We start from the raw sequence: 22,216 nt of genomic DNA on the forward strand, positions 1-22,216 counted from the left end.
TTTATATGAGTGTGGGACCGTGAGGTCTAGAAGCAGGTGGGGTCTGGGCTGATTTCCCCGTTCTGTACCACATAACCCAGGATGGCCAGTTTCCTAGTGCTGAAGATACATTTATCCCTATTATACATTAGATTGAGTTCCTTTGCTGCCTGTAAAAAATGTTGGAGGTTAATGTCATGGTCAGCTTGTGAGTGATTGCAAATTGTAACATTGTCCAGGTATGGGAACTCTGCCTGGAGTTGGTACTCATCTACTATGTGGTCAATCTCCTGCCGGAACAGGGATACCTGTTGATGATGTCAAAGGGGAGACAGAGGAACTGATACAGCCTGCCATCCTCCTCGAACCCTGTGTATATGTGGTCACTCTCTCTAATGAGCAACTGGTGGTACACTGGTTTAAGGTCTATGGTAGAGAACACTTTATAATGAGCAATGCTGTTTACTATGTCCGCAATATGTGATAGAGGGTAGGCATCCAGCTGTGTAAATTTGTTGATTGGCGGTAATCCACCACCATGTGCAGCTTCTCCCCTGACTTCACTACAATGACCTGTGCTCTCCAGGGGCTGGAGCCCTTCTCTATAATGTCCTCCTGCAGGAGTCTGCTGACTTTTGCTTTAATTAATTATATGTCCCTTGGACTGTACCTCCTGCTCTTGGTGGCTACTGGGATGCATTTGGGAGTGAGATGCATGAATAGTAGGGGTTTCTATATTCATTGTCGTCAGGCTACAATGTCGTCTATTCTTAAGGAGCAGTGGGGGAAACGGCCCATTGTGTACTATCATGATGCTTTTTAATTGGCACTGAAAGTCCAGCCCCAGCAGAATGGGAGCACAGAGGTGTGGAAGAACTAGCAACTTAAACTCTTCATACTCTCTGCCCTGTATTTCCAGTGTGAACCTGCAGAAATATTTTATTTTAGCTACGTGTCTGTTAGTTGCTAATAAAATCTGGTTGTCACTTGGGTACATGTTTAGAGCAAGGCGTTCTACCAGCCCCTGGTCTATGAAACTTTCCATACTCCTGCTATCCATCAAGCAATTTACTTTTGACCAGTAACTTTAATGCAAACAGTAGCATCCGATAAATTATGTGGACTCGCCTGATTCAAACGCAGAGAGTCCAGCATGGCATGTCCTCAGTTCTGGAATTCTCGGCATCCTGGTCATAGTAGCACACTGTTTCATATTCATCCCCTAATGGTGGTGTCCTCTGTCAGGCATACTTTGCCCAAGATGGCCAACAGCACATGGCACTCTGCTTCTGCCTGCCTGAGAAGGAAGAGCTTTCCACCTCTCATTTGCATGAGTAAAGGCTTAGGCCTTGAGGTTTCTGGAGACTTTCGCATAATGTCCTCTCTTTCCACACTTTGAACAGCCCTTTTCCCTCGCTGGGCAGTGAGCTCTAGGGTGCTTGAGCTGCCCGCAAAAAGGGCATTTGAGGCACACCAGTGGGGCTGCAGCTGTATATGTTGCCCTTGATCACTCATTTTTTCTCTTCTTGTAAGGAACTACTAAGTGCAGAAGATGAATTTTCAACTAATTCTCACCTAGAATCCTCCGGAGCCTCTGCAATAGTCTCTGCCTCTTCCAACCTAACTATCCCCTTTTCCAGCAGCCTTTGTCTGTGTACTGACAATACCCACACCAGCAGTGTGAGTATAAGACAGCTTTAATAAACTAATATGTACACTAAGAGGTTTTGTCTCTCTGCAAGATGAACCTGGAAGGCTAGACTGTAGCTCTGGACTGCTTTATATACAAGGTCACTGGGATGACCCCTGGTGACCTAATGGTGTAATTACATATCACCATATTCTCCCCCCCCCTTAAAAAATTGTTATTCCCCCCTCACCCCCTCCCCGTCCTCCTTCCCTTGTTTGTAAGTTCGTGTCCAAATTTTTTTGTGGCTTCTGTTGCCTTCTGGACCTCCTCAGTAGTGGTATAGGGGTGGGGAGTGCAGTCTGCCTTTCAGCCTTTCTTTATGAAGGTGTGGGAGTGCGAAGTACTAGATAGCCATGTGGCCATGTGGGCTGGATATCCTCTTGTATGGGATTAGATCCTGCCATCGTCTAGGGTGGTGATATTTTGTGGGGTGGGCGTACCCAGGGTTCTGATATCCGGGGTGGGTGGTATAGTCCTCTGGGGTGACTTGATGGACGACTGTTCTAGTGACTGCTGCTGTGCTCCTTGTTGATCCATAGACAATCTGTGTTTCCTCCGTGTTGTTCACACATCCAGCCGGCGCGAGATCCCTGGTGGCCACTGAGTCTTCTCTTCCATCTGGGAATGTGACGAAGGTGTACTGAAGGTTTGCATTCCTTAACTCCACTTGATCCACCAGCGGGTCCACTTTGTGGGGTCTGCAGTGCTTCTGGAGGAGAACGGGTCCAGGAGTCATCATCCATTTAGGCAGCACTGTGTCTGTCGTGGATTTCCTTGTGAAAAAAAAGATACAGTCATGTGGGGTCATGTTAGTGGCAGTACACAACAAACAACGTATAGAGTGTAGGGCCTCTGGCAACACTTCTTGCCATCTAGTAACAGGCAGGTCTTTTGCTTTTAAGGTCAAGAAGACCGTTTTCCAGATAGTGGCATTTTCCCTTATGACTTGTCCATTCCCCCTGGGATTGTAACTTGTAGTGCGGCTGGTAGCAATCCCTCTCTTGTGCAGGTACTGCTGTACTTCTGCTCACATGAATGCAGTTCCCTGTCTGTGTGTATGCAGTTCGGGTACCCAAATATGCTGAAGATGGGTTGGAGGCATTTTATAACAGTGGCTGCTGATACATCAGAACACGGGATTGCAAAGGGAAACGGGAATATTCATCTATTATGTTTAGGAAATAGACACTTCTATTATTGGATGGGAGCGGACCTTTAAAATCGAGGTTGAGGCACTCGAATAGTTTGGTATCTTTTATCAGGGTTACTTTGTCTGGCCAGTAAAATTGCGGTTTGCATTACGCATAGAAGGGGCAGCTCTTGTTCACTGTCCTCACTTCCTCTACCGAAAATGGGAGGTTTTGTGTTTTAAAGAAGTGAAACAGTCTAGCGACGCCCGGGTGGCCCAGCTCATTGTGCAAGCTCTGCAACTGGGATGTGTGGTTAAGGATGGCACAAGTGCTTCTGGACAGCACATCCAGGAGCTTGTTGAGTCTCCAAGGGCAGTATAGAATGTCATAGTTAAATGTAGACGATTCTATCCTCCAGCGCAGGATTTTGTCATTCTTAATTCTTAAGAACTAACATAAAAGCCACAGTCCGTTGGTCTGTGACAAGGGTGAAGTGTTTGCACACTAGATAATGCTTCCACAATGGCTAGGGCCTCCTTCTCTACTGCCGAGTGTCTTACCTCTGACCCTTGGAGGGTCCACGAGAAAAAGGCTACCGTTCGTCCATCTTGGTCTAGGGTGGCTAAAGGGCTACGTCGGATGCATTCATTTCTATTTGAAATGGGATCGACTCATCTATGGACCACATGGTAGCTTTAGCGATATGGTCCCTAATGTCCCTAAATGCTCTGGTGGCTGCTGGGCACAGTGTGAAATCTGAGGCTTTTATAAGTGGGTGGGCCCTGTCGGTGTAGTTGGGGATCCATTGGGCGAAGTAAGCGAACAGTCTCAAACATCTTTTTAGAGCTTTCAGTGTGTGTTGAACTGGGCGGTCTAGGAGAGGGCACATACGGATAGAGTCTGGGCTGATTTCCCCATTCTGCATTACGTACCCCAGGATTGGCAACTTCCTGGCAATAAGGATGCATTTGTCCCTGTTGTTTATTAGGTTCCTATCCTTGGCTCCTGGAAGAAGCGTTTTGAATTTGTGTCATGATCCTCCTAAGGGTGGCAAAGATTGTCACGTTGTCTAAGTAGGGGATCACCGCTTTCAGTTGGAACTCACCTACTATTCAATTCATTTCTCTATGAAACAGGGACACTCCATTGGTGACACCGAAGGGCAGTCACAGAAATTGATACAGCCTGCCGTCTGCCTCATATGCTGTGTAAATGCAATTGCTGTTTCTAATGGGCAGTTGGTGGTATGCTGCCTTCAAGTCTATGGTTGAGAGCACCTTATACTGCACAATGTTGTTGACCATGTCTGCTATGCATGGCAGGGGGCAGGCATCTAGATGTGAAAATTTATTGATTGTCTGGCTGTAATCCACTACCATGCGCAGATTTTCTCCTGACTTTACTACCACCACCTGGGCTCTCCCGGGGCTGGTGCTCTGCTCTATGATGCCCTCCTTTAGTAGCCTGCGAACCTCTGTCCTAATGAAGGCTCTGTCTCTCAGGCTGTACCTCCAGCTCTTTGTGGCTATTGGTGTGCATTCTGGGGTCAGGTGTGTGAACAGCAGAGGGGATTGTATGTTCAGGACAGACAGGCTGTAGTGCTGTTTTTTTTCATAAAGCGTAGTGGGAAGTGTCATGATAATGAATATGTATGAGATGTACCGGAAGTCACGTGGTATGAGAGAGAGTTAAGAACACAAGCAGGAGAACAAAGGAAATGGGAAAATAAAGCCACTGAGTAGTTTACCTGATAAAACTTGTGTTTAATGTTTTATTAACTTCACATTTCGGGCCACAAATGTGACATTGGCGACGAGGATGAAAGAAGCTTGAAGAAAATTAAAGACTAAACAAGATTACAGAGGATTACAGACAACTTCAAGGTGATAAGAATTTTCTCTTTGCTTAGTACTTTTGGGGCTGGAATATTTCCTCATGGCTGGGGCAGACGGTGACTTTCTAACACATAGTGGAATTGCTCATTTTGACCCAACAGGTGATGCAAGCACTGTAAGTGTGAAGTGGAAGGCATGGCTGGAAGAATTTGAATCCTACGCCGACAGTCATGGCCTATTTCTAGATACCGGTACAGTTGAACAAAAAGTGCAGAGAAGGGCGTTACTTCTTTTCACTGCTGGACCTGCAGTTCGGGAAACATTTAAAACACTTTTGAATACTGGAAGAAAGGATGAGTACCGGAATGTGGTAGATGCATTAAATGCACACTATGTAGTGACACTGAATGCTACATTTCAACGCCATTTGTTTTGGAGAACGAGACAAGAAGATGGCCAGACAATTGCTCAGTACATGACGAGACTACGCCAGCTAGCTGTTGGATGCAATTACATGCCAGCTGATTTGGACAACCAATTATTGGATCAAGTCGTACAGCACTGCAGATCAGATAAACTCAGAAGACGTCTACTGGAAAGAGGGAGTGAGTTAGAACTCACCGACACTTTAGCCATTGCTGCTGCATTAGAGGCTGTTGAAGGGCAATTTCATACCATGACCCTGAAAGACAACTCAAGCCAGCAAATTAAGAGGCTCTCACATCGCCATAATCAGCCAAGATATACGTCGACACAGGACGTGGAGTGTTATCGATGTGGAAACCGAGGTCACTTTGGAAAAGACCCATATTGCCCGACCAAAGGCAAAGTTTGCAGAAAGTGTGGAGGTAAGGACCACTTTGCAAAGAAGTGCAAAAGCAAGTCCAATGCAGACCAGAAGAGGAAGAGTACAACTTCCAAAGGCAAAGCCTGGGGGAAAGGAAAGTATCCTGGAAAGAAAGATACCATTCGCCAGATAGATGGTGACGATGATGATACCCAGGAGGGACAGAGTTGTTACCAATTTACGTTGAATGAAGTACATCATGAGATGGTCCCAGTGATCATTGGTGGAGTGACAGTGCAGGTCATTGTAGACTCAGGCAGTGACAGTAATGTGATTGATCGACATTTATGGGAGAAGTTGAAAAGGAAAAAGATCATCTGTACCTCAAAGAAGTGTTCCAAGAAACTGTATCCATACACAGCAACAAAGCCATTGCAGACCATTGGATGTTTTACTGCAACTGTTGAAGCTAGAGATAAGTACACTGAAGCAGAGTTTATGGTCATAGAAGAGAAGGGAGAACCATTGCTGAGTAGAAGCACAGCGCAAGACCTGGCAATACTTCATATTGGAGCTTGTGTCAATTCAATTCAATCATACGAGGATATGAAGCAAGAATTCCCCGCAGTCTTCCAAGGAGTAGGAAAGCTGAAAGGTCGACAATTGAAGCTAGCAGTAGATGAAACAGTCAAACCCAAGGCACAACCAATGCGCCGAACTCCGTTTGGTCTTCGTGGGAAAGTCGAAGCCAAAATTAAATAATTGATCGAACAAGACATTATTGAACCGGTGGAACATTCAACACAATGGGTCAGTCCCGTAGTGATTGTGCCCAAACCAAAGGGTGACATAAGACTATGTGTTGACATGAGAATGGCCAATGAAGCTATAATTAGAGAACGACACCCTATACCAACAGTGGAGGAAATACTTCAAGAACTAACTACCAGCAATGTATTCTCAAAAATTGATATGAAATGGGGCTATCATCAATTAGAGCTGGATTCAGGTTCCCGAGATGTAACAACATTTGTGACTCACTGTGGATTGTATCGTTACAAGAGACTATCATTTGGAATTAATGCAGCTTCGGAGATCTACCAGTATGAAATCCATCGAGTGATTCAAGGCATTCCTGGAGTTGCCAACATTTCTGACGACATCATAGTCCATGCACCAACGAAGGAAGAGCATGACAAACAGTTGAGGCGTGTACTATATAGACTACAGGAGGCAGGCCTTACCGTGAATGGAAACAAGAGCCAGTTTGGTGTGTCAGAAATGGACTTCATGGGACACAGACTTACACGGGAAGGACTAAACCCTGCAGAGGCCAAGGTGAAAGCTATTGCAGAGGCACGTGCACCTCTGAATGCAACAGAGGTGAGGAGTTTCCTGGGATTGGTCAATTTTTGTGCAAAGTTCATTCCTAATTTTGCTACAGTGGCAGAACCACTAAGGAAACTAACCAGGAAAGGAGTACCATTTCATTTTGGATCTGAGCAGAAGAAAGCGTTAACAGCGCTGAAGCAAAGCCTGACAGATGCAAAAACCCTTGGATATTACGATCCGGCGGCATCAACCAAAGTCATAGCGGATGCCAGCCCGGTTGGTTTAGGAGCCGTGTTGGTCCAGATGCATGATGGAGGACCAAGAATCATTGCCTATGCCAGCATATCATTATCAGATGTGGAAAGAAGATACTCTCAGACAGAGAAAGAAGCATTCGGACTTGTTTGGGCCTGTGAGAGGTTCCATGCATATTTATACGGCATTGAATTTGAACTCATCACAGATCATAAGCCATTAGAGGCGATCTATGCACCTAGATCCAAACCATATGCCAGAATAGAGAGATGGGTACTCAGACTACAACCCTACAAATATAAAGTAATCCACATTGCAGGGAAAACAAACATTGCAGATCCGCTGTCCAGATTGGTGGTCCACAATCCAAGTCAGAATTGGGAACAGAAACAGAGAGCTTTGTACGCTTCGTAGCTATTCAGTCGACACTGAAAGCTGTGACTATGAAGGAAGTCGAGAGAGAATCCAAACGTGATCCAGAACTCAGGGAAGTAAGAGAATGCATACAGAGTGGACAATGGGACAAGTGTACTCACAAGGCTTACATTCCCATTAGAGACGAACTTTGTTGCATCGGACAGTGTGTATTAAGAGGTTGCAGATTGGTGATTCCGCAAAGATTGAGACCGAAGATCGTATCCTTAGCGCATGAAGGACACCTAGGTATTGTTGGTACCAAGCAAAACCTCAGGACCAAGGTTTGGTGGCCAGGTTGTGATAAAGATGCAGAGAAATTTGTTAAAACTTGTCACGGATGTCAAATCACAAGTAGGAGTAATCCGCCAGAACCGATCCGGAGTACGCAACTCCCGACTGGAGCATGGATCGACGTAGCTGTTGATTTTCTTGGACCTTTACCAACAGGTGAATCAATTATGGTAGTGATAGATTACTACAGCAGATACTATGAGTACGTGGTGTTGAAGTCCACAACCACTGAAAAAACAAAACAAGCATTAGCAGAGATATTCGCAAGATATGGATTACCTGTTACATTATACTCTGACAATGGTCCACAATTCATTTCAGAGACATTTGCGGAATACATGAGGACCACAGGTATCCACCATCATAAAGTAACTCCGAAATGGCCGCAAGCCAACGGAGAAGTAGAGAGACAAATTCAGTCCATTGAAAAACGATTCAGGATTGCACACGCAGAAGGACAAAATTGGTGAGAAGCATTGCTATCTTATGTGGCTGTCTATCGAGCAACGCCTATGCAACCACTGGAAAAAGTCCTGCAGAAGCATTTTTTGGGAGAAAAATCTGCACAAAAATGCCAGAAATAAAGGAAATCCGAGAAGAACAGGAGATGAGGGACCACGATGCTAAAAAGTAAGGTGCAGGAAAGCTGTTCACAGATTTGAAACGTGGAGCCAAGTACTCAGACATCATGCCAGGAGATAATGTTCTAGTGAGGAATGAAACTGGTGGTAAGCTAGACACACCTTATTACCATCAACCCTATACTGTCGTATCCAGAAGTGGCAGTATGGTGACAGTCAAGTCTCTGACTGGAGTCCTGTATAAGAGAAATGTATCAGGTGTAAAAAGGTACCAGTCCAGAGATACATCGAGCGAAGTGGTTGAAAGGCCAATACGAGATGCTGAAACTGAGAGACCTGATGATGTTCCAGAGGCAGTTACCAGCACTCCTGATGAAGTGACTAGAGCGCCAGAAACACCCGAAGCCGTGGCGAGCAGTATTTCCGACGCTGAGAGTGAACAACCGAGAAGCGACGACAATATCACAGGCAGGCCGAAACGAAACCGGAAAGTGCCCAAACGATACGAAGACTTTGTGCCATAGTTTTAATAAGAACTTTGGGACAGTATGTTAATCTTATATCATAAAGTCCATGTATGAGTTGTGTAGGAAGTAAATTTTATGTAGTTGAGTTATAGTATTACCATTAGTTACGATGTTTGTATGTTTCCGAGGGATATTGATAAGTGAAGGTAAAGTTTATTTCTGATTAAAGGAGGAATGTCATGATAATGAATATGTATGAGATGTACCGGAAGTCACGTGGTATGAGAGAGAGATAAGAACACAAGCAGGAGAACAAAGGAAATGGGAAAATAAAGCCACTGAGAAGTTTACCTGATAAAACTTGTGTTTAATGTTTTATTAACTTCACATTTCGGGCCACAAATGTGACAGGAAGTAAAGCCCATTGTGCACTATTATAATGCTTTCTAACTGATACTGAAAATCTAACCCCAGGGAAGTCACGTGATGGAGTAGTGACCGGTAAGAAAATAGCAGCCCTCTCCAGAAAAGTTTTAAAAAAGTAAAGAAAAAGCAAAGCCACAAACACAGAAACCATAACAAATTAAAAATAAAAGTGTGGAGAAAATGGCAGCAAAGAAAGAAAAACCAGAAACAACAGGAAGAAAAGAAGAAGACGTCGGAAGAGAAAGGTGAAGGCCTTACCTGTACGAGGAGGCCCACCTTGGTGAGAGAATCCCGCTCTCTGAGGTCAGTGGAAACCCCGAGCGCAGGTCTACAAAGATGACTCACAGAGCCAAACAAAAGTGCGCGATGCACATGAAAAACAACACCGACGGGAGGGGGGACCAGCTGAGGAGTAAATCTCCACAGCTGAAACAGACAAGTACAACACAACAGCAAGACTGTCAACAGGAAAACATAGAAAATAACGGGAACAAGAAGGAAGACAATAAAAATGGGAAATCAAAGAAACAACAGATGACCAACCCAGAAGAAAAAGACCAACACCAAGACACTTTTAATAAAAATAAGAACAAAAACACCCAACAAAATAAAATAAGCAACCCAACAAGAAAATCAGAAGAGACAGAGGTAAAGGACACAGATCCTGGAGTGGACTCAGAAGAAGAGGAGGAAGAACATCAAACTCTACTCAGAGAGTTGGAAGATGAAGGGAAGGGACAGTACATGGATAAAAAAAAATTTCAAGAATATATGGAAACATTAAAAGAATGACTGACACAAGAATTCAGTGAAATAAAAGGAAGAATAAAATGGGAATAGATTAGAGATGGTCATGACAGAAATAGGAAAGAGAGTAGACAAGGTGGAAGAACGAGATCAGCCATAGAAATGGAGGTAGATGACTTAAAAAAGAAATTGGAAGAATCTGATAAAAAAAAAGCTAAAGAAACACAGGAGCTGTTAGCTCAGAAGATAGATATAATGGAAAACTATAATAGGAGAAAGAATATAAAGATAGTGGGCCTTAAGGAAGATGAAGAAGTCAAAGATATGAAAGAACTTATAAAAGAATGGATCCCCAGGGTCCTAGGAAGACCAGAATTACAGGAAAGAATGGAAATAGAAAGGGCACACAGAACATTAGTCCCTAAACCACAGCCAGAACAAAAACCAAGATCCATTCTAGTAAAATTCACAAGATATATGACAAGAGAAAATATATTGAAGAAGGCAATAAAAAAAAAGAGAAGACAAAAAAACCACTGGAATACAAAGATCAAAATTTTTTTCTACCCAGACATAAGTTTTCAACTCCTGAAGAAGAGGATGGAGTTTAAAGCAGCAAAATCGACCCCATGGATAAAAGGTTATAAATTTATGTTAAAATATCCAGCCGTGCTTAAAATAGTTATCCCAGAACAGCAAAGCAAACTGTTCTCCAATCCAGAAAAAGCACGAAAATTTGCAGAAAACCTACAAAACAGACAGAGAGATGAAGAGATGTAACAAGAACAAAAATGACAACAAACTATATATAAAGAAGAAAAATAAAGTGTAAGCAAGAACTAAGAACGGAAAAAAGGGAAGAAAGGAAGTAAGGAGAGAATTAAGAGAGTGAGCTGTTATATGTGAAGATTAAAATCTTTTCTGGGGGGCTGGGTGGGGAAGAATAACAGTCACTGTGAAATCAGTTGACGCTTGCGAGCGGGTTCGCAATACAAATGGAGAGAGGGGAGATGTGGTTGCCTGACAAGGGAAAAAGGGCAACTCAGAGAGGGGAGGGACTATTGGGGTTAAAGGAATTTTAGATATGGGAATAGTGGAAATATTTTGTGTTTTAGAAATGTTGTCTTACAATGTGTTCAAAAAAGAAAACAGAAATGGATAAGAAGGGAAGGTGGTGATGGAGAAACGGAAAGGAAAGATAAACAAAGTATGAAGTGGTCATGTTGAAGCATATGACTTTAAATATTAATGAAATACATAACAAAATCAAAAGGAAAAAGCTGTTAAATTTACAGAAGAAAGAAAAAATTGATATTCATGCAATAAATTCATCTATCTGAAGTGGAACACAAGAAATTAAAGAGAGATTGGATAGGACATGAAACAGCAGCATCATATAATTCAAAAGCCAGAGGATTAGCTATCAAAATATAACAGGAAATAATAGGTACGTAATGATAAAATGTCAGATATATTCAGAATTTTGAAATTTACTCAATGTATACGCACCTAATGAAGAAGATCAAAAATTTATGCAAGATATCTTTTTGAAGATTGCAGATACGCAGGGGAATATACTAATATAAGGGGATTTTAACCTTAATTTGGACTCAAACATGGATAAAATTGGAAAAAAGACTAACAGAAAGAACGAAGTTACCAATTTATAATTAAATCAATGCAGGAAATGCAACTTTTGGATATATGGAAGAAACAACACCCAAAGGAAAAGGAATATTCATATTATTCGGGTAAACATAAAACATACTCAAGGATACACCTATTCCTGTTATCAGCCAACATTCAAGGAAGAGTTAAGAAAATGGAATATAAATGTAGATTGTTATCGGGTTACTCTCCCTTGTTATTGGCAATAGAGCTGGAGGACATGAGATGGAGATTAAACTGCATTCTAGTTAAAAAACAGGATTTTAGAGAATTCATTGAGCGACAAATTAAAATGTACTTTGAAATAAATACGGAATCAGTGAAAGATAAGTTTATACTATGGGATGCAATGAAAACATTCATCAGAGGGCAGATAATAAGTTATATAACTAAGATGAAGATGGACTACAATCGGGAAATAGAACAGATGGAAAGGGAAATAACAAATACGGAAAAAAATTAGCAATAAAGGAAGATACAACTAAAAGAAGAGAATTGACAGACAAAAAAATGAAACACTACAAACATATAAGGTGGAGAAGAACATAATGAAGCCAAAACAGAAGTATTATGAGCTAGGAGAAAAAAAGCATAAAATACTAGCGTGGCAGCTTAAGACAGAAAAAACTAAAAGAACGAAAAAGGACAAACAAATTACATATTATCCAATGAAAATCAACAAAAACTTCAGGAAATTCTATGAGCAACTATATCAAACTGAAAACGAAAAAAATGAAGACAAAATAGATGAAATTCTAACTAAAATTGAACTACTGAAATTCCAAACAGAGGAGCAAAATAAATTAATAAAACAATTTGAAATAGAAGAAATACAGGAGATATTAAAAAAAACTACCGAACAATAAAACACCAGGAGAGGATGGATTCCCAATAGAATTCTATAAAACATTTAAAGACTTATTAATTTCTCCTCTCCTGGAAGTAATGAACCAGATTGCAAAAACACAAAACATACCAGATTCATGAAAAACACCAATAATTACAGTAATACCAAAGACTGGGAAAGATCCACTAACACCAGCATCATATAGACCAATATCTCTACTTAACACAGATTATAAGATAATAGCTAAACTATTAGCAAACAGATTGGCCGACTGTGTACCAAAAATAGTAAAACTAGATCAAACTGGTTTTATTAAAAAAAGACAAACAATGGACAATATCTGTAAATTCATTAACTTAATCCATGCAGTACAAGGAAACACAACTCCAACAGTAGTGGTTGCTTTAGACACAGAGAAAGCATTTGACAGAGTAGAATGGAATTATTTATTCAAAGTACTACAAAAATTCAACCTACCAGAGAAATATATTAATTGGATTAATACATTATATAAGGGACAATTGGTGAAAGTGACAGTAAATGGATATATATCAAACCAATTTAAATTAAGCAGATCAACAAGGCAGGGATGTCCACTATCTCCCTCACTGTTCATGTTAGCTATAGATCCACTGGTAGAACTGATAAGAACAGAAAATAAAGTAAGAGGGATAAAAATAAATGAGTAGGAATATAAAATCAGTCTATTTGTAGATGATGTTATAATATACTTAACAGAATCAAAAATATGAATAAAAGAATTACATAAGAAATTGAAGGAATATGGAGAAGTATCGGGGTACAAGATCAATGCAAATAAAAGTGAAGCAATGCCAATGAATAATATGGATTTCACAAAGTTTAAGAAAGAATCACCATTTGGACGGCAAACACAAGCAATTCGATGCCTAGGTATACAACTAAATAATAATCTCGGCCATCTATATAAACTAAATTATCAGCCATTAATGAAAAAATTACAAGACAACATAGAGCACTGGAAAGACTTACCACTAACACTGATAGGAAGGATAAACTGTATTAAAATGAACATCTTCCCAAGGATATAATACCTATTTCAATCATTGCCAACTCACCAAACAGAGAAATTCTTCAAGGAGCTAAAGGAAATTCTCATGGAAAAGGAGGAAACCAAGGATAGCACTAGATAAATTAACAGAATGATACAAACAAGGAGGCTTACAGCTACCAAACTTTAAGAATTATTATAGAGCAGCACAATTAAGATACCTATCAGATTTTTATCAAACAAGGGAAGAATCAGATGGGACCAGATTAGAGCTAGATAAAATAGGGGAGAAGATAACTTAAAATATACTATATAAGTGGGATGAAAAATTGCTGCAATGTAGGAATTCACCAGTATTGCACAATCTGCTCAACATTTGGAAGAAGATTCACGTAGAAAGGAATAAAATAAATTATCAACTACCAAAATTAATATTGACACAAAATCAACTAATCCCTTTCACAATAAATAACCTTTCCTTCAGAGAATGGGAGAGAAAAGGGATCAAAAGAATAGAAAATTGTTTTTCGGGAAATAAATTATTATCTTTTGAACAAATGAAGGACAAATATAATATAACTCACGATATAAGGTTTGCATACCACCAACTGAAAACCTACTTGAAGGACAAATTGGGAAACAGTCTGAGGTTACCAGAAGGAAGCAATTTTGAATATGTGATTACAGACACAATGGTAATTAAAAACTTTATAACAAACATGTACATCAAACTGCAAGAAAAGGAGAATGAGGAAAAAAACTGTAAACCTAAACAAAAATGGGAACAAGATCTAAACATAAAGATAAAGAATGAAACATGGGAAAAGCTATGCTCCGGAACTATGAGAAATACAATGAACACGAGGTAACACATGATACAATATAATTGGTTACACAGTCTAAACATCACACCCCAAGAGTTAAATAAATGGGACCCAACAGAATCAGACAGATGTTTTCGCTGTAAAAAGGAAACAGGAACAACAATACATACAATTTGGACATGTGAGAAAGTGGAAAAATTTTGGGAAGATCTAAACTAGATATAAATAAAATCACAAAAAGCAATATACCAAAACACCCAGAGATCTTCCTTCTAAGTAATATAAGAAATAAAGAATTTGGACTCGATTTGGATGGAGCACAAAAAAGATTTATTATGATAGCCCTAGCTGTAGCAAAAAAATATACTATGTCAACCTGGAAATTAGAAGACAACTTGAGAATACAACAATTGTACATAGAAATAAATAAATGTATTCCATTTGAAAAAATAACATATAATTTAAGAAATAACATCACAATTTTCAAACAAATATGGGAACCATACATGAAACACAATAGAGAAATCCTTCCACGGACCTCCACCACCTAAAATGACAGAAGGAGAAGACAATGAAATGAATTGACCCAATGTGTAAAAGTAAAAGACACAAATTTCTTGTTTATTTTTGTTAAGTGATAACATTGTTTAACTGCTTTAATGTATCATATAGATTGAACTTTGAATAAATGGGGAGGGGGTGAGGAGTGGGAAAAGGGGAGAAAATGACACTATATATTCAGGAGAAAAATGTCTGTATGTAGTTTGGTCAGTATGGTTTATTATGTGAAAAATAAAAAAATTAATAAAAAAGAAAATCTAACCCCAATAGTACCAGGGCACAGAGGTGAGGGAGTACTAGTGATTTGAACCCTTCATATTTTGTGCCTTGGATTTCTAGAGTATCCCTGCAAAACTGTTTTACCTCAGTCGCAAGGCTGCTGGCTGCTAACAGGATCTTGTGCTCACTCGGGCATATGGGGAGGACAATGTGGTTGACTAACCCTTGGTCAATAAAACTTTCAGTGCTTCCACTATCTATTAAGCAATTTACCATCATTCATTAATTTTGATGCACACAGTGGCATCAGATAAATTGTGTGGACTCACCTGATTTATGCATAGGGAAGTGAGTCTGGTGTGTCATTCCATCCGATAGTACTCGGCACCATAATTTGTCTCCTGAAGACTGTGTCTTCTGCTCTGTAGCATTTGTCCAAGATGGCTGGCTGCACATGACATTCTTCTTCTTCTGTTTGTCTGTGCAGAAAGAAGAGTGTTCCTGTCTCTCATTAGCATGAGAATGGGCCTTGGCTGTGGCCTTGGAGCTTCTGCAGACTTTTGCTTAATGCCCACATTTTCCATAGTTGGAACAGACATTTTCTCTGGCAGGGCAGAGGGCTCTGAGGTGCTTTCTTTATCCACAGAAAAAACACTTGGGACCCTCAAGGTGCTGCTGCTGCTGTGAATTCCTGTGAGGCAGCGTACTTTTCTTTTCGAGGGGCTAGAGAGTCTAGCAGTGTGACGTTTGCCTCAGCCCCAGGGTCCTGTGAGTACTCCTCCAATTCTTTCCTGGTGCTTTCTAAAGCTTCTGCAATAGTCTCTGCCTCATCTAGCCCCACCATTCCTTTCTCCAGCAATCGATGTCTCTTCTCAGTGGACCGTATGCCCGCAACAATTCTATCCATAATAAGGTTCTGCGCACACTCCATACTGCTTTAAAGTTGCAATCTCTTGTCAGGTCTTTCAGAGAGAGTATAAAGTCTCTGGCAGACTCCCCTACTTGTTGTGACCTGGTCATGATCCTGTACCGGGAGTGGAATTCACTATGCCCCTTAAAGTTTTCATTGCCTCTTGGTAGGACCTGTCATCCTGTATAAAGGAGTAAGGCTGGTCTCCCAGCTGCACTGACAACAGGATTAATAACTCCTTATCCAGTGCCTCAGCACCCTCCATGTAATTCAGAAACTATTTCTGCCAGCGGCTGAAGTGCGTGCTGGCTGCGGGATTTCTGGGGTTGAGCTCCAGCCTGCCTGGTTGCAGAACGTGGCTAAGCCGCAATCTCTGGTCCCCAGACACTCTGGGGGTCGTTTCTGGTCTCCGTGGTCTCTGGGCCTAGGTGTAGCAAGGGCAGACCCTGGGGTACCGGGAACAGCTGGTAGAGCCTCTGTGGGGCTTGTGTCTGCTGGAGGAGTAACCTGGGTACTTGGGGCTGTAGGCTGAGTCTACTTGGGAAAGATCTCGACTGTCTCCTCTGTGGTTATTTCTATTAATTCCCCGATTATTAGCCCCAGTATCTTGACTGTTGTCCATGCAAGCATGGCCTTTGTCTCTATCATCCTCCCGAATGGTTGCGTGGATCCAGCCGTCCAGTGCATCTAACTTTAAGGTGGTTCTTGTGACTAGAAGGACTTGGTAGGTTCCTTTCCACTAGGGGAGAAAGGAACAGTCATGAGCGCTTTCACCATTACCTGATCTCCCAGTAAAAATGGGTGGGTGTTTCCCTCTAGCCATGGTCCTTGGGTGGCTTTCATCTTATCATACATTCGAAGGGCAGCCTAACACAACCCTTGGGCATATGCTAGGTTGCTTTCCTGTATCCAAACCTTGGTAACCTCTTCCAGCATCATAGGGGTTCTTATTCCCTTGCTCATAGGGTGCCCCATCAGAGCCTCATGTTGGGGTCAATTTTGTATTCTGATTTGCCTGATTGCATGGGGCGTATAAAACTATTGGAAAGGCTTCTGGCCAGGGTAGTCCTATCTTGCCACATGTTCTCTCCAATCTCCTTTATACTTCTCCATTTAATCTCTCCACCACACCAGAAGATTGAGGCTGATACGGTATATGGAATTTCCAATCTATGTCCATTATTTTACTTACTGCAGTCACTATCTTCCCCATGATGTGGGAGCCTCGGTCGCTATTTATTCCCTGAGCGATCCCATACTGGGGAGTCATTCTTTCATCAGAATCTTAGCTACTGACCAACCGTCATCCCTTTTTGTTGGGTACGTTTCTATCCATCGTGTGAACATGTCAATGATCACTAATAGATATTTAACCGCTCAACAAGCTGGCATGTGGGCAAAGTCAATCTGCAAATTCTCAAAAGGGGTGTGAAGAGGGGGAAGTTTATCAAATTTGGCAGGCAAGCACCTCCTATTGTTTTGCTGACAGATCAGACAGTTTCTCACCTACTGTTCTATGTTGGTAGAGATTCCAGGTGCAAACCAAATTTGTTTTATTTTATGTAGCATTCCTTCCTTTCCCAAATGGGCTCATCTGTGTGCTAACTGCATTATAAGCTAGTACAATCTTCTTGTACACACCACTCGGCCATCATTGCTTTTCCATATGACTTTGACCATCTGGCATCTATGGGTTTACCACATGTGCCATTCTTGGGCAGAAACCCCCTCCTGTGTAGTTTTCAATTCTAATTCCTGTATCATTTGGTATTGCTCAGGAGTGTTGACCTCTCGCTTGAGGGTCATGGGTAACATGGAGTTCTGTTGGCTGGTGACTAGTTTGGCCACCACTTCGGCCCGCTCATTTCCCCTTGACATAGGATTGTTCTGGTTGCTGTGAGTCTGACATTTAACAATGGCCAACTCTGCCGGGAGTTGGATGACTTCTAATAGCCCCTCTATCATTTCCGCATGTTCTATCCCCTTCCCACTGGCTGTTATGAACCTTCTATTTTTCCATTTCTGGCCAAAATTGTGGGTCACCCCAAAAACGTACTGAAAATCAGTATAGATATTTGCTCTTTTTCCGTCTGCCAATACACACGCTCTAGTTAAGGTGAATAGTTTCACCATTGGTGCGGTGATGCCTTCTGGAAGGGCATATGCTTCGATAGTTTTGTCATCATTCACTATGGCATACCCCACATATAACACCTCATCCCAGGGCCAGTGTGAAGACCCATCAACGTATAAGGTGATATCTGCTTCTATTGGGTGAGTCTTTAGGTCAGGTGTTGGGCTGGTCACAATCTCGGTCAGTGCTACGCAATTGTGTCCTTCGTGGTCTTCCTCTTCTGTTTCAGGCAAGAGATGGGCAGGGTTGTAAGATCCAGATCTTTTGTAAGTGTAATTGGGTTGGGATAACAGTATCACCTCATATCCTGTCCTTCAGGCTGTGGTGAAATGCTGTGTCAATGTCAAGTTGAGCAGCAGTAGTATGACATGATCCGTGTCCACCGTGCATGGCCAATCCTGCACCAGCGATACCGATGTAGCTACTGTCTCTGCCATGTTGGCCACTGCCATATTACTCCATGAGCAATTTAAAAAATCTCCATGAGTTTTTCATTCCAGTGAATAGTTAATTCAGTTACCCAAAGTGTAAAATACGTCCTCCTCTGCAACTGAATCCTTGACATCCTCATTGGAAGTCCACAATCAGTATGAATCAGAAACAATGCCTCCTCCTCACTGGCGATCGACACAGGCACATCTCAAGGAAGTGTACTTGACCCACAGCTGTTTTCTCTATACACCCTTGACTGTGCTGTGGCTAAGCAGAATTCAAATATTGTGTACATCATAGTGTCATTGGCAGAAACACAGACCACAGGAGGGAAACAGATCAGCTCATTGAATGGTACTACAACAAAACTATGCACTCAACATTAGCAAAATCAAAGAGCTGATTGTGGAAATCAACTTCCTGGGTGTCAACATCTCTGGGGATCTATCCTGGGTCCACCATGCTGATGCAATCATGAAGAAGGCTCACCAGTTCTATACTTCATGAGAAGGTGAGAAGACTCTTGCAAATTTCTACAGGTGGATGGGTCACATCTCCAGAATGGAGGACCATTGCCTTCCCAAGATCGTGTTATATGGCGAGCTCTCCACTGGCCACCGTGACAGAGGTGCACCAAAGAAAAGGTACAAGGACTGCCTAAAGAAATCTCTTGGTGCCTGCCACACTGACCACCGCCAGTGGGCTGATAACGCCTCAAACCGTGCATCTTGGCGCCTCACAGTTTGGCGCCTCACAGTTCTTCCTTTGAAGAAGACCGCAGAGCCCACCTCACTGACAAAAGGCAAAGGAGGAAAAACCCAACACCCAACCCCAACCAACCAATTTTCCCCTGCAACTGCTGCAACCATGTCTGCCTGTCCCGCATCGGACTTGTCAGCCACAAACGAGCCTGCAGCTGACGTGGACTTTTTACCCCCTCCATAAATCTTCGTCCGCGAAGCCAAGCCAAAGAAGACCGTGGAGAGCACATTGGTTGCATACAGAGATAGCAATGCACAGGACAAAACAAAATTAGAGTTGTGAATTCAGACATTGCCATTACAGGCATCAATCTCCATCGAGCACATCTACAAGAAGCAGTGCCTTAAGAAAGCAACATCTATACTTAAGGATCTTTGATACTCAGGCTGCTACAATCAGGAAGAAGATATAAGAGCCTGAAGATAAAAACCCAGTGGCCCAAGGACAACTTCTCCTATGCCATCAGATATCTGAACGAACAATGAACCACAGACACTACCACATTCTCTCTTATTTTTGCACAAATTTATTTTTGAATGTAATTTAAAGCAATATTTGCACTGAAATGCTGTTGCAAAACAACAAATTTTATGAAATGTCCATGACAATAAATTTTGTTTTAGATTCTGAGAATTTTTTTACAGTAGGCCAGGCTTTGTTATCTTCATTTTGGTATCTGTAAACTGTTCTTAAAGAACTGTAAACAAACTGTAAATGCAGATATAAATACAAGTATAAAGTAATAAATAATAAGTGCTTAAATGTGTCTGACTATTGTTCAAGAGTCTGATAGATGAGGGGTAGCAACTATTCCTGAGCCTGGTGGTTCCAGTTCTGTAGCACTGTACCTCCTTCCTGATGTGGCAGCAGCAAGAACAGAGCATGTCCCGGTTGTTGTGGATCCTTGATAATTGATGCTGCTCTCCAACAGCAAAATTCCATATAGATATTCTCGATGGTGAGGAGCGTTTTGCCTGTGATGTCCTGGGCTAAACTCTCAAGGATTAAAGTAAATAACTAAGACCAAGGATTCTAAGAGCAAAGATATTCCATCGAGCTGAAATGCTTCCTCTGAGATTCTCTCACATCTAGCAGGCCAACTGAGAAATGAAAGTGACAGACCAGTTGTAAACCATGCCAGGGAACTGGTAAGTCCTAAAGTCTTAAGGGATAATTTATGAAAAACATTCCAGGACATTTGTTTTCAAGGAATCAATATTTTAAAATTGTTCAGTGGAGGTTACTATTTCTCTAAGGCAATTTCATGGGATTAAGTATGACAATTCAGAGATGGTTGATGAGTTCTATAGAATAAGAAAACTATATTCCAACCACTTCACAGAGCTGTTGTGTGCTCCTTATGTATTCCATAAACTTCCCAGTACTCTGCAGGGCTATTGCTCTTCTTCAAAGAAGCTTTGACTATATTCTAGCACCTTCTCTTCTGTTCACCTAGTTATCCCTTCCAAAAACAGCTCAGAATACTGTCTGCAGTAAATAGTCCAGATCTCAAAAGTGGGTAGGAGGGCATGAATAATTGATGCCCACTAACCAAAAGAATTTGTATCAGAATTTTTTGAATATTTTATTTAATCGTTTCATAAAGTTATACATAAAAAAATAAAAAAAATTTAAAAAAACAAAAAGCAAAATACCCCTTCCCCCTCTCCCCCAGAACCTAAAAAAATAAATAGATGGGTATTAAATAATAACTGCTTGGTATTCCAACTATGCAAAAATCATTTACTTAAGATCTATAGCCATATATTCTAAATAAGGACACCACATGTCAACAAAAAAAAGAATAATTATTTCATAAGTTATGTTATTTTTTTCCAAATATAAACATGACTGTAATTCATTATGCCATATTCGCTCACTTTATTCCACATCAGTTTTCCATGTAATAGCTATTCATTTTCTGGCTACTGCTAACCCTAATTGTACAAAAGCTAAATATGTTTTTTTCATCTGTAACCTTACATTTAATGCATTCATATAACCCAATAAACACATCATTGGCTCTAATTGCAGATCTATTTTGAACAAATCTCTCAAAGATTTTACAACTCTCTCCCAAAAAGATTTAACATTTCCACATAAACAAACTGAATGTATAAAAGTACCTCTCTGTTCCCCACATCAGACAAACTAAATCCAAATCTCTTCAATTTTTCAGGGGTTAAATATAATTGAGGCATAAAATTATAATTAACTATAGCTAACATTAAGTAATTTTGTAACGCTCAGTACACATATTCAACCATTCTTCCCATGACAAAACTATATCTAAATATTTGTCCTTCATTTTCTCCTGTAACAGCCTATTCATATCCAAAATAAACCCCTTCCCTTTATCTACAATTAATAACTCAAACTTCATTTGACTTGGCAGAACCAAATCCTCTCCAAAATTTATTTTTAAGAAATTCCAAACTTGATAATAAGCAAATAAAGAATTTGGCAAAATACCAAACTTCTCCCGTAATCTATTAATTGTAGAAAATCTTCCTTCCTCAAAACAATCCTTTATCATACCTATTCCTTAAACCTATTCCTTTCATTTCCCAATCTTTCAAATAAGAATTATATAAAGAGAAAGGAATTAATTTATTTTGATATAATGGTGATTTTATAGCTATTTTCCCTTTAAAACCTATGTTGATTTCATTTGTACCAAATATTCATTACATGTCATAACACAAGTAATATAAACATTTGTAACAATGAAGGATTCCATTTATAGATAAAAATTACTAATATTATTTTCAGAAATCTGATCCATCTCAATGTTTGCCCATCTTGGGGGTTGCTCAGTATCAAATAACCTATTAATAAATTTCAATTGCACAGCTTCATAATAATTTTGAACATCTGGTAATTATAAACCAC

Source organism: Narcine bancroftii (assembly GCF_036971445.1).
Source record: "Narcine bancroftii isolate sNarBan1 chromosome 12 unlocalized genomic scaffold, sNarBan1.hap1 SUPER_12_unloc_2, whole genome shotgun sequence".
NCBI classification, from domain to species: domain Eukaryota; kingdom Metazoa; phylum Chordata; class Chondrichthyes; order Torpediniformes; family Narcinidae; genus Narcine; species Narcine bancroftii.